The sequence below is a fragment of the Syngnathus floridae genome, chromosome 17, assembly GCF_059516105.1.
Source record: "Syngnathus floridae isolate MCC-2025c chromosome 17, RoL_Sflo_1.0, whole genome shotgun sequence".
In the NCBI taxonomy this organism is placed as follows: Eukaryota; Metazoa; Chordata; class Actinopteri; order Syngnathiformes; family Syngnathidae; genus Syngnathus; species Syngnathus floridae.
The window spans coordinates 1,366,227-1,378,827 of record NC_142429.1 but is presented as its reverse complement, the minus strand read 5'-3'; positions in this window follow the sequence as shown (position 1 = coordinate 1,378,827).

The window sequence follows — 12,601 nt, the reverse complement described above, 5'->3', positions numbered from 1 at the left end:
TTCGCGCATCACGCAGAACGCGATCAAGACGGACATTACTGAAAGGAAGCTTTTATACACAAACCGTCATTATGGGGGACAAAAGAAATGCATATGATGCCGCTTTTAAGCTAAAGGCAGTTGATGTTGATGACATTGTGTTGCGGCACCCTTTTCTTTATTTCGTGGTCCGGCTACTCTGGAGCTATACGTGTCGCTCGCTAGTTTAATGTAATTTAGCGCTTCGTGCATGAATAAGATTAGCATGAACAGACCCTCATCACACTCGAAGAAATGCATAAAAGCGACGACGAAAGAGAGACTGAGAAAGTGTGAGGCGAAGGATATCTAATGCTATTCCAAATGGACACTGAGCAGGAAAACTTCGATGGTTTCAGTGCACAGGAGGAAGATGAAGACGGCTCTTGTTTTTACTTTTAGTGGTATGTTTTTTTAACTAGCCCGGTTAGTGCTGTGCTACCGTGTTGCTGCTGTGTTACCGCCGCGTCTCAGTGACTTTTACCGGTATGTTTTATTTAATCAAACCCTATTAGTGCTGTGTTACTTCCGTGTTGCTGCGGTATTACTGCCGCGTCACAGGCAGTGTTTGGAAAGAAATGTTAAAGTATGTTATTGAAACTTCAAAAAGGCTTTCTGTGTACTGTCTTTCTTTGTATAAAACTCGTGTGCATTTTGAATTTTAGCTGGTGCGGTTTATAGTCCGGTGTGGCTTATAGTCCGGAAATTACGGTAGATGGAACCAAACACTCAAAGTTGATCATCAAGAACGACGAGTGCGTCCCAACGTTTCGAAGGCAGATTGGAAGAAATTCAGAGCCATCCTACTAGACCTGCTATCACTCATCTCCTCTGCTGCTACAGCCCCGGAAAAACTGCAACTCCTAGTCCAGCATATGAAGGAGGCAGCCGCACTGGCAATACCAGCTAAAGTTACCTGCCAGAAGGGGCTCCCTTGGCTGATACAGGACGTGAAAGACCTTATCCACGAGAGGAATAGACTGTGCCGAAGTCTACATAACAACAGGAAAGAATGGCTCAACTTTTGTAAACATGTCAACGAAGAAACTGATAAAGCAAAAAGAAATGCATGGCATGCTTACCTAGCCAAGATTGCCGAGACTAAATCTACGGGACAAGCGTGGTCCCTCGTAAAGTCCCTCTCAGGCAACAAAACGAGACACTGGTCTATAAGAATAAAGAAGAATATGTCAGCAACCACGCCAATACCACTGCATTTATCAGAGAGTATGCCTTGGTCAGCAAACGCATGAGTGACAAACCAAGAAGAAGAGCAGTGCCTGACCTAACCCTTCTGAAAAACTCCTTCAAAAAATGGCAGACATGGGGGTCCCCTTTCGTTTCATCAAATGGATTGCCTCCTGGCTCACTAACCGTACAGCCAGAGTCAAAATTAATGCCACCTCAGGCAGGAGCAGAACCTTCAAAGAAGGACTTCTGCAAGGCTCGGTCCTGTCGCCCCTCCTATTCATCATCTATATCAATGACCTCGGCAAGTTCGATGAATCCACTCCTGTCAGCGCCTATGCGGACGATTTGGCTCTTGCTTGCCGGGGAAGGAACAAAAAGGAGGTGGAAAGAAGACTGCAGTCCGAGGTAGAAAAAGTCTGGCGGTGGAGTACCAAAGCACACCTAAAATTTAACACTGCCAAGTGTGAGGCATCATTTTTCAGCTTGGACTCAGCTGAGGCCAACTGGAAACCAAATATCTCCATAAATGGCGCTGTGCTCAAACATAATCCCGTCCCCACCTTCCTTGGCATTTCCTTCGACCGACAACTCACGTTTGCGGAGCACGCAAAAAAAGTCTGACAAGCAATGTCAAAATGGTGTAACCTTCTCCGCAAGCTCAGTGGCACCTCGTGGGGATGGCAACCGAACGACCTCAGAACGGTGTATATTGCCATCCAAAAAAGCCTTGCAGAATATGCCGCACCGGCATGGGCCCCCTGGCTGGCTCCAACCCACCTCAAGTCCCTTGAAACAGCCCAAATGGAAGCGGCCCGCGCTATAACCCACCATGTCCGGTCAATCCCAACTGAAGCAGTCCTGCACGAGGCTCATCTTACACCCCTCTCATCCTGTCTAAAAGTGCAGTTTCTTCTGAAAGCCGACGCATAGAACCAGGTGCCCCCTACAGACCCCCGATACCACCCTCTCCACGAAAACCTTAAAATGTGACTGTAAAATAAGTCAGACTGGCGATCAAGGACTCTCCCCCGTCTTACTGCCCTTAACCTCCACCTTCCCTGTACATATTCTTCCCAGCCCTTTCCACCCTGGCTCTTACCTCCTCCCACTCCAACTGTTTTTACTCAAGTTTTAAAGCAAATGCCAGTCAGCATACAAAGAGCTAGGGCCGAAGAGCTGATCCGAAATGTAGGTAAATCGGATCTCCATATCTTCACCAAAGAAGGCACCACGGATGGCGGTGCAGAGTTCGTCGTCTTCACGGAGGACTTAGTCATCCATCAATGGCATGGTGTCACAGATGCTCAAAGCCGCTCCTATCACTCCAAAAAAGTGGTACTCACCGAGGCACTCTCGTGGCTGATGACAGCACCCAACTGGCAAACGTCAATTATCCTTACTTATTGCAAATCGCTAGTTCAAGCCATGGGAAACCCCCATACGCAAGACCCCACCATTCAGAGGCTCCAGGGTGATATCACCCTTCCCCCTCCGTCTAAGCGACTCCAATTACCGTGGATCCTGGGCCACTGTCACCTACGTGGGAACAACCTGGCGGACGCGCAAGCTAAACTAGGTTCGAACGACAACCAACGTGCCGTTACGAGCCAGCAAGTCCACATTTCCTGAAATTCTCCAGATATACTCTCACTGCGCTTGTTTCTCTTTTAAGTGTTTCAAGAGAAACATTGGGGCTCTGTATAATCTTGCTGGCGTGGTTGATCTGATACAAAATGTTGTACCAGATTACAGTGCACAGTACAAACCTCCAGGTCATGAGTTCAGCCATTATGCTGGTTGCTGTGGACAATGTCTCCGAGTCCTTCTTTTGCACTGAGAGGGTTTGGAGAGCAGTAAATGCTTCTATGAGCTCTGGCAGGTAGTAACGCACCACTTTAACACTATCAATCCTGGCCTCCCATCTGGTCACTGACAAAGATTTTACTGTTAAGTGCTGAATATGTTCCTTTAAAACAGCCCAGCGTTGCACAGAGGAGCTAAAAAGATTGTACAATCTCTGGAGAACACCAAAGAAGACGAGATGGAGACGACCGAAGATTTGGTTGCATCTGCTACAATCAGATTCAAAGTGTGACTGCCACATGAGACACCTTCTGATTTAATTGCAATATTCTTGCTTGAACCCCTTGTCTATGTCCCATCATGTTCCTTCCATTGTCATAAGACTGTCCACGACAGTCTGCAATGCTCAAGTTGAGCTTGCCCAACTTCTCCAGAAGTGTGTCACACAGACCTTTCCCAGTGGTGTCTTGAACATCAATAAATTCAACAAAATGTTCAGTTACATGTTGTGGCTCCATACAGATGCACCAACTGATGGCTCACAGTTCACCACTCTCAAGACAACAGAAAGTGGGGCTCAGGTCGGAAGTAGAGTCCATTATGATGGCAAAGTACTTTGCTTGTTTTACCCTTGTGACTATCTCATTGATTATTTTGACTCCAATTAGTGCAATGATTTTATTTTGAATATCATTGCTGAGATAGTGCACCTTTGTTTCGTTGTTATTAATCCTCAAATGTTCATTCATTAGGGGATCAAATAGTGCCATCAACTCCACCTGTGCTAGGAAAATGCCATTATGTGGGTCATATAGTGGATGTGTATTCCCTCTTAAAGCGTGGTTTCTTTCAGCTAGGTGACATATCGCAATCACCTCTCCAGTGCTGCACCTCAAGGTGCATCAAATCCTGGTTGATTCAATCAATGGCTGTCTTTGTATTGAGCCTCATCAGGCATTCATGCCAATTCGTCATACTGGTAATGTGTGCCTTTGAAAATTCTAAAAACATTTAAAAAAATTATTTCGATAACACAGTAGGAGCGCAGGCTGAGAATGACGTTGTCATGATTGGATCACTACCCTGTCAATCAATCAGTCGTGCCCTCTCTACATACCTAACGTGTTTATTGGAGAATCACGCTCCCTTTATATCAGACATCCACAAACGTATCAGCGAGAGCGGTGCCACGAGTCATCACCTTCGGCTATAGTAATTACCTTTATGACGGCAAAAGACGGACAGCACAGTGCAAGATATGCAACAGAAACATTTCAGACAGCCAGACGACAACTTCAAACTTTGTCCGTCATTTGAAGAGCCATTCTGCCTAGTAAGTGCTTTTCATTTATTTAAATAGGTGTGTATATAGCTTTAATGCAATGAATATGATGATGAAACTGAATTAAGTAAATATGATTTAATATGGAGCAAGTTAATAAATAGAAATTACAGTTAAGCCTCAAAGAACATTTTTTTTTATTGACCATATACTATGTTGCTTGTCTGTCAGACCATACAGTACATCCCATTCAGAGTCACTCCAGAGTCCTGGGTTCCAAGAGGTTGAGGACCAGCAGGAAGAGCACTGGGTTATTCTCACAGTACAGAAAATGTCGCAAGCAGAACACAACCAGCAATCCAGAGACACAATTAAATAACTATCTTGGTCTTTGTTGTCGACAGGCTTGTCTGTCTTTTTGGGATGCAAATAGGGTTATACTCCCTGCACTTTTTCCTGTCGCATCAAGAGCTCTATCAGTGCCATCCTTGAGTGCCCCGGTTGAAAGGGTCTTCAGCCATGGTGGGATCATCATGAGGCCACATTGTGCTCGGCTTGAAGACAGGACCCTCTCGAATCTAATATTTTGCAAGTGAAATAACTTGTAAAAAGGTGATGACCTATTGCTATACTCTGAAGACAGACAGAGACAAGTGAAATTCTTCAAAATTGAATGTTGTATCCTCGCTCTGAGGGAATCTTTTTCTAAGAACAAGCTGTTATTTTTTCTGACAATGTTGAAAATTGAAGTTTATAGAGCTCTGGTGTCTCCAGATGTTAGAGATGAAACATAAAATGTTTCTAATGCTCTTTAATGTGTGTCTTCTTTCAGATTTTTTTCTGATTATTTTTTCATATTTGCAACTCAAATGTGTCAGACATTGTCGGCAGACGTTAATTTGTTTAGATTGAGGCTCAATCTAAATCCAAAGTATTGTCATATATTTTCATATGTCTCCATTGTCTTCAAACTGATAGAGCACAATCAATCACACCAGACATTAGCTTCGCGGGCAGAAACCGTTCTATTTTTTGATTGGCTGCTGCACAAGAACATGGGGCCCCTTTAGGGTGGTTTCCTACTCTGTCATTGCAAAGGGTGGTTTGCTGCGGCCATTGCATTTGCGTCTTTGCCATATTGAGATGTTGCTGTGGAGTAAAGCTTGTTGGCCTTCGGGGGCCCCCTTGTGGCCTGGTCAGTGGGGGCCCCAGGCAGTTGCCTGGTCTACCTAATGGTAAAGCACGGCTCTGCCTTAGTGATGTACATTCCAGTACTTTTAGGTGAACTGAATCTTTAGAATCAGTTCACTCAAAAGATCCGTTCAAAGAATCGTCCCCCCCCACACACACACTGATCCGTTTTTTTTCTAGGTCACTTCCGGTTTATTTGGGGTCAATTCTGGTTTAAAAAGGTAACTTCCGGTTTAAAAAGGTCACTTACGGTTTGATTAGGGGCACTTCCGGTTTACCTGAGGTCACTTCCGGTTTACCTGAGGTCACTTCTGGTTTATTTGGGGGTCACTTCCGGTTTGATTTGGAGCACTTCCAGTTCATTCAGGGTTTATTGGGGCACTTCAGGGACAATCCAAGATGGCCGCCACAATGGAAGTGGGGTTCAAGGGTTGAATTGTGCAAGCATAGTGGAAATGGAGGTGAAGGGGGTGAATATTGTAAGCATGAGGTGAACAAAGTGAATTAAGTAGGAATGGGATGAATCGGTTGAAAAATGTAGAAATTAGAGTAGAAAAATGAAATTTTGGAGAATTAGGTTGAATTTCAAATTTGAAAGTTTGGAATTTTTGGTAAGTGGGAAGTTGTGGATTAGGTAGGAAAAAGATGGAGTTGAAAGTTGGAATGGGTTGAATCGGTAGAGAAATGTAGAAACTAGAGTAGAAAAACGAAATTTTGGAGAATTTGGTCGAATTTCAAATTTGAAAATTTGGAATTACAATTGAAAGTTGGAAAGGGTTGAATCGGTTGAAAAATGTAGAAAATAAAGGAGAAATACGACATTTTGGAGAATTTGGTCGAATTTCAAATTTGAAAATTTGGAATTACAATTGAAAGTTGGAATGGGTTGAATCGGTTGAAAAATGTAGAAGTTAAGGTAGAAAAATGAAATTTTGGAGAATTTGGTCAAATTTTAAATTTGAAAATTTGGAATTATAATTGAGAGTTGGAATGGGTTGAATCGGTTGAAAAATGTAGAAATTAGAGTAGAAAAACGAAATTTTGGAGAATTTGGTCGAATTTCAAATTTGAATGTTTTGAATTTGTAGTAAGTGGGAAGTTGTGGTAGGCAAAAGATGAAGAGTTGAAAGTTGGAATGGGTTGAATCGGTAGAGAAATGTAGAAATTAGAGTAGAAAAATGAAATTTTGGAGAATTTGGTTGAACTTGAAATTTGAAATTTTCGGTAAGTGGGAAGTTATGGAATGGGTAGGCAAGAGATGAACAATTGAAAGTTGGAATGGGTTGAATCGGTTGAAAAATGTAGAAATTAGAGTAGAAAAACGAAATTTTGGAGAATTTGGTTGAATTTCAAATTTGAAAAAGTGGAATTTTTGCTAAGTGGGAAGGTGTGGAATAGGTAGGCAAAAGATGAACAGTTGAAAGTTGGAACAAGTTGAATCGGTTGAAGTATGCAGAAATTAGAAGTGAAAAACGAAATTTTGCAAAATTCTGTGAAAATTTTAAACGTGAAAACGTGAAATTTTTGAATTTGGCAAGTTTGGGAATGTCCCCAATGTGATTTGAATGTGTTGAATGATGTGAATTTCAAACTGGAACAACGTAAATGTGAAATGTTGAATCTGCCATTAAGAATGAATGGGGAAAAAAATTGTTGTAAATTTGCGAATTTTGTGAAAACGGAAAATTTTTGCAACAAGAAAAATGTAAGCACCCATCTCGTGAATATTTGGAATACGTGAAAAGTGGAACGGAGTGAATCGGTTGAAGTATGTGGAAGTAGTTAAGTGCCCAAAAAGTGGGCAGAATAAGTAGAAGAACTAGAATTTGCAATTCCTGAAGAAATTGCGTGTGAAGGTGAAGAAGTGGAATAAATACTTGGGGAATGCTGCAGAACGATGTTGAAACGAGTTGAATCGGTTGAAAAATGTAGTAATTAGAAGTGAAAAATCGAATTTTGGAGAATTTGGTTGAATTTCAAATTTGAAAGTTTGGAATTTTTGGTAAGTGGGAAGTTGTGGAATAGGTAGGCAAAAGATGAAGAGTTGAAAGTTGGAATGGGTTGAATTGGTAGAGAAATGTAGAAATTAGAGTAGAAAAACGAAATTTTGGAGAATTTGGTCGAATTTCAAATTTGAAAATTTGGAATTACAATTGAAAGTTGGAATGGAACCGGTTGAAAAATGTAGAAAGTAGAGTAGAAAAACGACATTTTGGAGAATTTGGTCGAATTTCAAATTTGAAAATTTGGAAATACAATTGAAAGTTGGAATGGGTTGAATCGGTTGAAAAATGTAGAAATTAGAGTAGAAAAACGACATTTTGGAGAATTTGGTCGAATTTCAAATTTGAAAATTTGGAATTACAATTGAAAGTTGGAATGGGTTGAATTACTCTACTCTATAAGATAATTTATCAAATATTTACTCAATAGATCTACAAATAGTTACTTGAAAAAAAACATTAGCTTGAGTTGCATTCAACAAATTCAACAATTTCCTTAACAGTGAGGTGTGTTATATATATTGCGTTCAACATTTTATAAGTCAATTATTTGTCTTATAGAGTAATTACTCTAAAACTTACGTTTCTGACGTTAGTGTAGAAATTAGTAGGTTCTGCAATGTGAATTTTTTTGGTGCGTCTCTGGATCTGCTTGATTTATGTACGTTGTGTATTGGATTTTGTCCACAATTTAGGGAGCGCGCTATCTGCGCCTCACGGCAAAAGCCATTGCCAATCACTTGTTATCCAATTTACTCACTGCGTGCTCGTTTGATTTCTTCAGATTTAGGAAAATGCTAAGACACTGAAGCAGAAATTAGACTTACACAGGTTGGTTGAGTTCAATCACAATTCTTGTTAAGAAAGCTCTGTTTTCAGGAAAGTACAATACAGCGCTGGGCCTTTCGTGCGACCATGCTCAAGAGCAGAAAGTCTCCATTCAGAAAATGCAACGTTCAAGGTTCTTTGCTCAGCTTATATTCAGTTGCACATGCCAGTCTGGGCTGAGTTTGATGGGTGATGAGTCTTTGGAGTGGGGCAAGTTCGCAATAGAGTTTGATTCCATGGGAGTGGGTGCTGGTTCGGTGAGAGCTGGTTCCGGGGGGTCGGGTGCTGATTATGGGCGATTCGATGTGTGGGGGCTGTTGTTTTCCTTTCCGTCTTTCAGCCTTGACGATCATCTTTGGCTTGGCTGTCTCCCTCTGGCACCTGCTGGTTTTATCTCCAAGTGACCTTCCTGTAAACATTCTCCTCCATTCTTGCACATACACTGTCGCACCTCATCCATTCATCATTCTTTCAATTTTGTCATTTTGTACGGAATTATGTGAGCTTTTGGCTGTGACATCATCAATTTATTAATGTTCCCTGACTATGCAAAGTTTGTACTCACCACTTACCATGTTTTTGTTTGTTTGTTCTTTTGATACTCTATGTACTTGCTTATGTCATCATATTCTTAGTTTAATCATGCTTTCAACCATATCTTTTCTTTGTTAGGCAAACTATTTCCCTCTGTCCAGAACGTTCAGTAGTAATCGAAAACTGGCGTCTAGCATTAGTCAAAACATAAGATACAATCGAGTACTGAACATTTTTAGACGACTTTGGCAGTGTCCGTGATTTAGAAAATCATCAGGTATGCATTAAACCAGTGGTTCCCAAAGTGGGTGGTACCAGGGGGGCGGTGGAAAGATCTGGGGGGGCGGTGAGGACGAAGGGGGCGGTAGGGGGGCGGTAGTCCGAAGTCGAAGTCAGAAGTTGAAGGGGGCGGTAGGGGGGCGGCAGTCCGAAGTCTATGTAGTCACTACATAGACAGCATAGACTACAAAAGCAAAAACTCAGGTTTGTAATTTCAAGCTTGTAATGTTCAGAATTTTATCTTATAATAAAAACCGCATTCTGGCGGTCAACATCATCTTGAGTTCAAGTCAACATGAAATTGGAGACTCGCCAGAACGCGCCGTGTTGTGTTGTGTTGTGTTGAGCTGGTTAGGGTGGTGCATTCACTGATATGTATTGTTACGAATGTACATATATGACTTTGTACCTGTGTGTGTGCATATATGCGTGTTCGCGCGTGTGTCATTGTGTGGGTGGCGAGGGTGGCGTGCCTTAGATCACGTCCGCCACCATTTTCTGTGAGTAAATGGAAGAAAATGAATACGTGAGAGGGTAAACTTGCTTTTCATACCTTCAATGTTGTCATTTTTGTCTTTAAGTAGGCCTATTTATGAAATGGGATAAAATGCTGTATTTTACATGGTTCACAAATACACATTTGTGTTTAACCTTTCTCTTTTCAAATTGCAGCATACCAAATCGGGGGGGGGGGGGGGGGGGGGGGGCGCCAGGAATTCACTGGGGAGCCAAGGGGGCGCTTGCCTGAAAAAGTTTGGGAACCACTGCATTAAGTTCCTTAAGGGTCATTAAGCTATTCAGGAAATATATCAAAAACATTTGTGCTCAAAGTGCTCAGAAATATATATCAGATCAAAAACCTTTCTCATTACCACTTATCAAAAATGATATAAAATAAAGTTATGTCTTCTTTATTGATTTGGTGTGTAGGTATAATTATATGCTTAAATTGTTTCTTTTACTGATTTAATATGTGAATATACTTGTCTGCTTATGTACTTTATTCAATGAGGTTTGAGCATATCTGTTTTTGTAGCTAGGCAGGACTTTTTGTATTTTGACCCCATTCCTTCAGTATCTTACCCTCAACGTCGTAAAAAGAAGGTTTTCTTCTCATAACGTACTTCTTTGTAATACCATTTGGGTATTCACGTTTTGTTTTATAGGCAATAATTTGTTGATAAACAGTTGGGTCCATTGTGCGGCAGCGTATTGTTGTCAGAAACCAAATGGCAAAATGACATGAAGTGCGCACTTACAAGGTGGGGTAAAATGGGTGCTTCGGTGACAATTTTGAATTCAAGACAATATTGTTTGACCAAAAGAAAGAAAACATTATTATTTATTTATTTATTTAGCATCCAATATTGTAAAGTTATAAGTGCACAAATCATTTATTTACATATATACCATTTTAAATGGGGGGGGGAATATTCTCACGGGGCACCCGTGAGGATGTGTTCCCCCCCTGTAATTTGGCCTAGGAATGAGGGAACCTGTTCAAATTTGCCACACTACCTGAACAGACCCCCAGGTAGACCGAAAAAAAACAGTTGGAGTCCAGCACTCACCGTTCCCAAAATAAGGGGGTGAGGGAACATATCCTCATGGGGCCGCCGTGAGGATGTGTTCCCCCCCTGTAATTTGGCCTAGGAATGAGGGATTCTGTTCAAATTCGCCACACAACCTGAACAGACCCCCAGGAAGACAGAAAAAAAGCCAGTCGATGTCCAGGACTCACTGTTCTCAAAATGGGAGGGGGACACAAATTCTCACGGCTTGACATTTTTTACAGAGTTCCTGTTACAATTTTTATCCCCCCTCCCGCCGTGAGGATGTGTTCCCCCCCTGTAATTTGGCCTAGGAATGAGGGATTCTGTTCAAATTCGCCACACAACCTGAACAGACCCCCAGGAAGACAGAAAAAAAGCCAGTCGATGTCCAGGACTCACTGTTCTCAAAATGGGAGGGGGACACAAATTCTCACGGCTTGACATTTTTTATAGAGTTCCTGTTACAATTTTTATCCCCCCTCCCCACCACCTGTCACTTTGCTTGAGACAAAAGGAGCCTTCAGAACTGAAATTTCTTCTCAATCATTCACTCAAATGAATTCACTCAAATCATTCTCGTTATGAAAGATTTGATCACAAAACGTGTGTGGCTTTTTCTTAAATGAACACGTTTGACGTTTGTATAGTGTCAGCTTTTAATTATATTGCGCTGTCATTTTAAAACAAATTAATAAATGCAACCATATTAATTTGCTTTGAAAATACCTGAGTAATAAAATGGATGGATGAATGATGGTCACAATTAAGTAGAAAGTCTCCTTTGTAATATAAACTCCTTGTAGCATGTAACGGTACCCAAAAGAGTTTATGGTTTATGCAAAGAGTGTCATGCGGTCGCGTTTATTTTTTCGGTTTTTTGTCTCGTCAATTGTCGTAACTTTACTTCCGGTTTTATTTTGTCATCTTTTCCGTTTCAGTTCGTGTTTCCTTCCTCGGTGTTTGGTTGTCTTGTCTTCCCTGATCCCGATTGTGTGCACCTGCGTAATCGACACTAATTGTCATCACCTGTGTCCCCGCCCTTTTGTGTGTATTTAGTCCGTGTCTTCCCCTTGTCTTGTGCCAGTGTGTCTTGCCTTGCCCCGACCACCAGCGATCCCTTGATGTCCGAACTCTCTGTAAGAACCCTCCTTTTTGTCTCGCCACCGAGCGACGCTTTTGTTTGTGCCTTGGTCTCCATCGCCCTTTTGTTTCGCCCCAGTGCGACTCCTTTAGTTGGTACTTTTTGCTACGTGTTTTCCCTCGTAAGAGGCGTTTTGATTTGTACTTTTAGCCTTTTGACTCGCCTCAATGCGACACCTTTTGTTTGTACTTTTTGCCACGTGTTTTCCCTCGCAAGAGGCGATTTGATTTGTACTTTTGCTCAGTGTGCTTGCTGGAATAAATCCCAGAAAGAAACGACTCTGCATCCGAGTCCTCCGTCTTGTCCCCTGCCTGACAAAGAGAACATGTAATTACATCGTTGCTTTTTGGTGAAGTGAATGAGTGTTCCGTCTGTACGACTGGTCTTTGAATGCACCCCGCTTCAACGGCAGAACGCGGATGAATTTAAAGACATCAAATGAGAATAATCCTTTATAAAAATTAAAATTGACTGACGCAACCGTGAGTTCTTCATGTTTTTATTGAAAACAACATAGTGCTGACGCCGTACGACGCCGTACAGCATCGGTTTTTTGCTTTCCAAAGAAGGCGTGCGCGCTCCCGCGGCAGGGGGAACAAAATCTCACGGGGGAACCAAATCGAGCACAACACCGGCATCACCGCCTGGTCCACTGCTGCTTCCACACGAGGCTGGGATCCTTCGCCGTTACCGCTACATCTGGTCTTTTAACCAGCACTTCCCCGAAGGCTCACCCATCCCCTTTCTGGACTATCAAGCCCCCGTCACCCCCACCTCC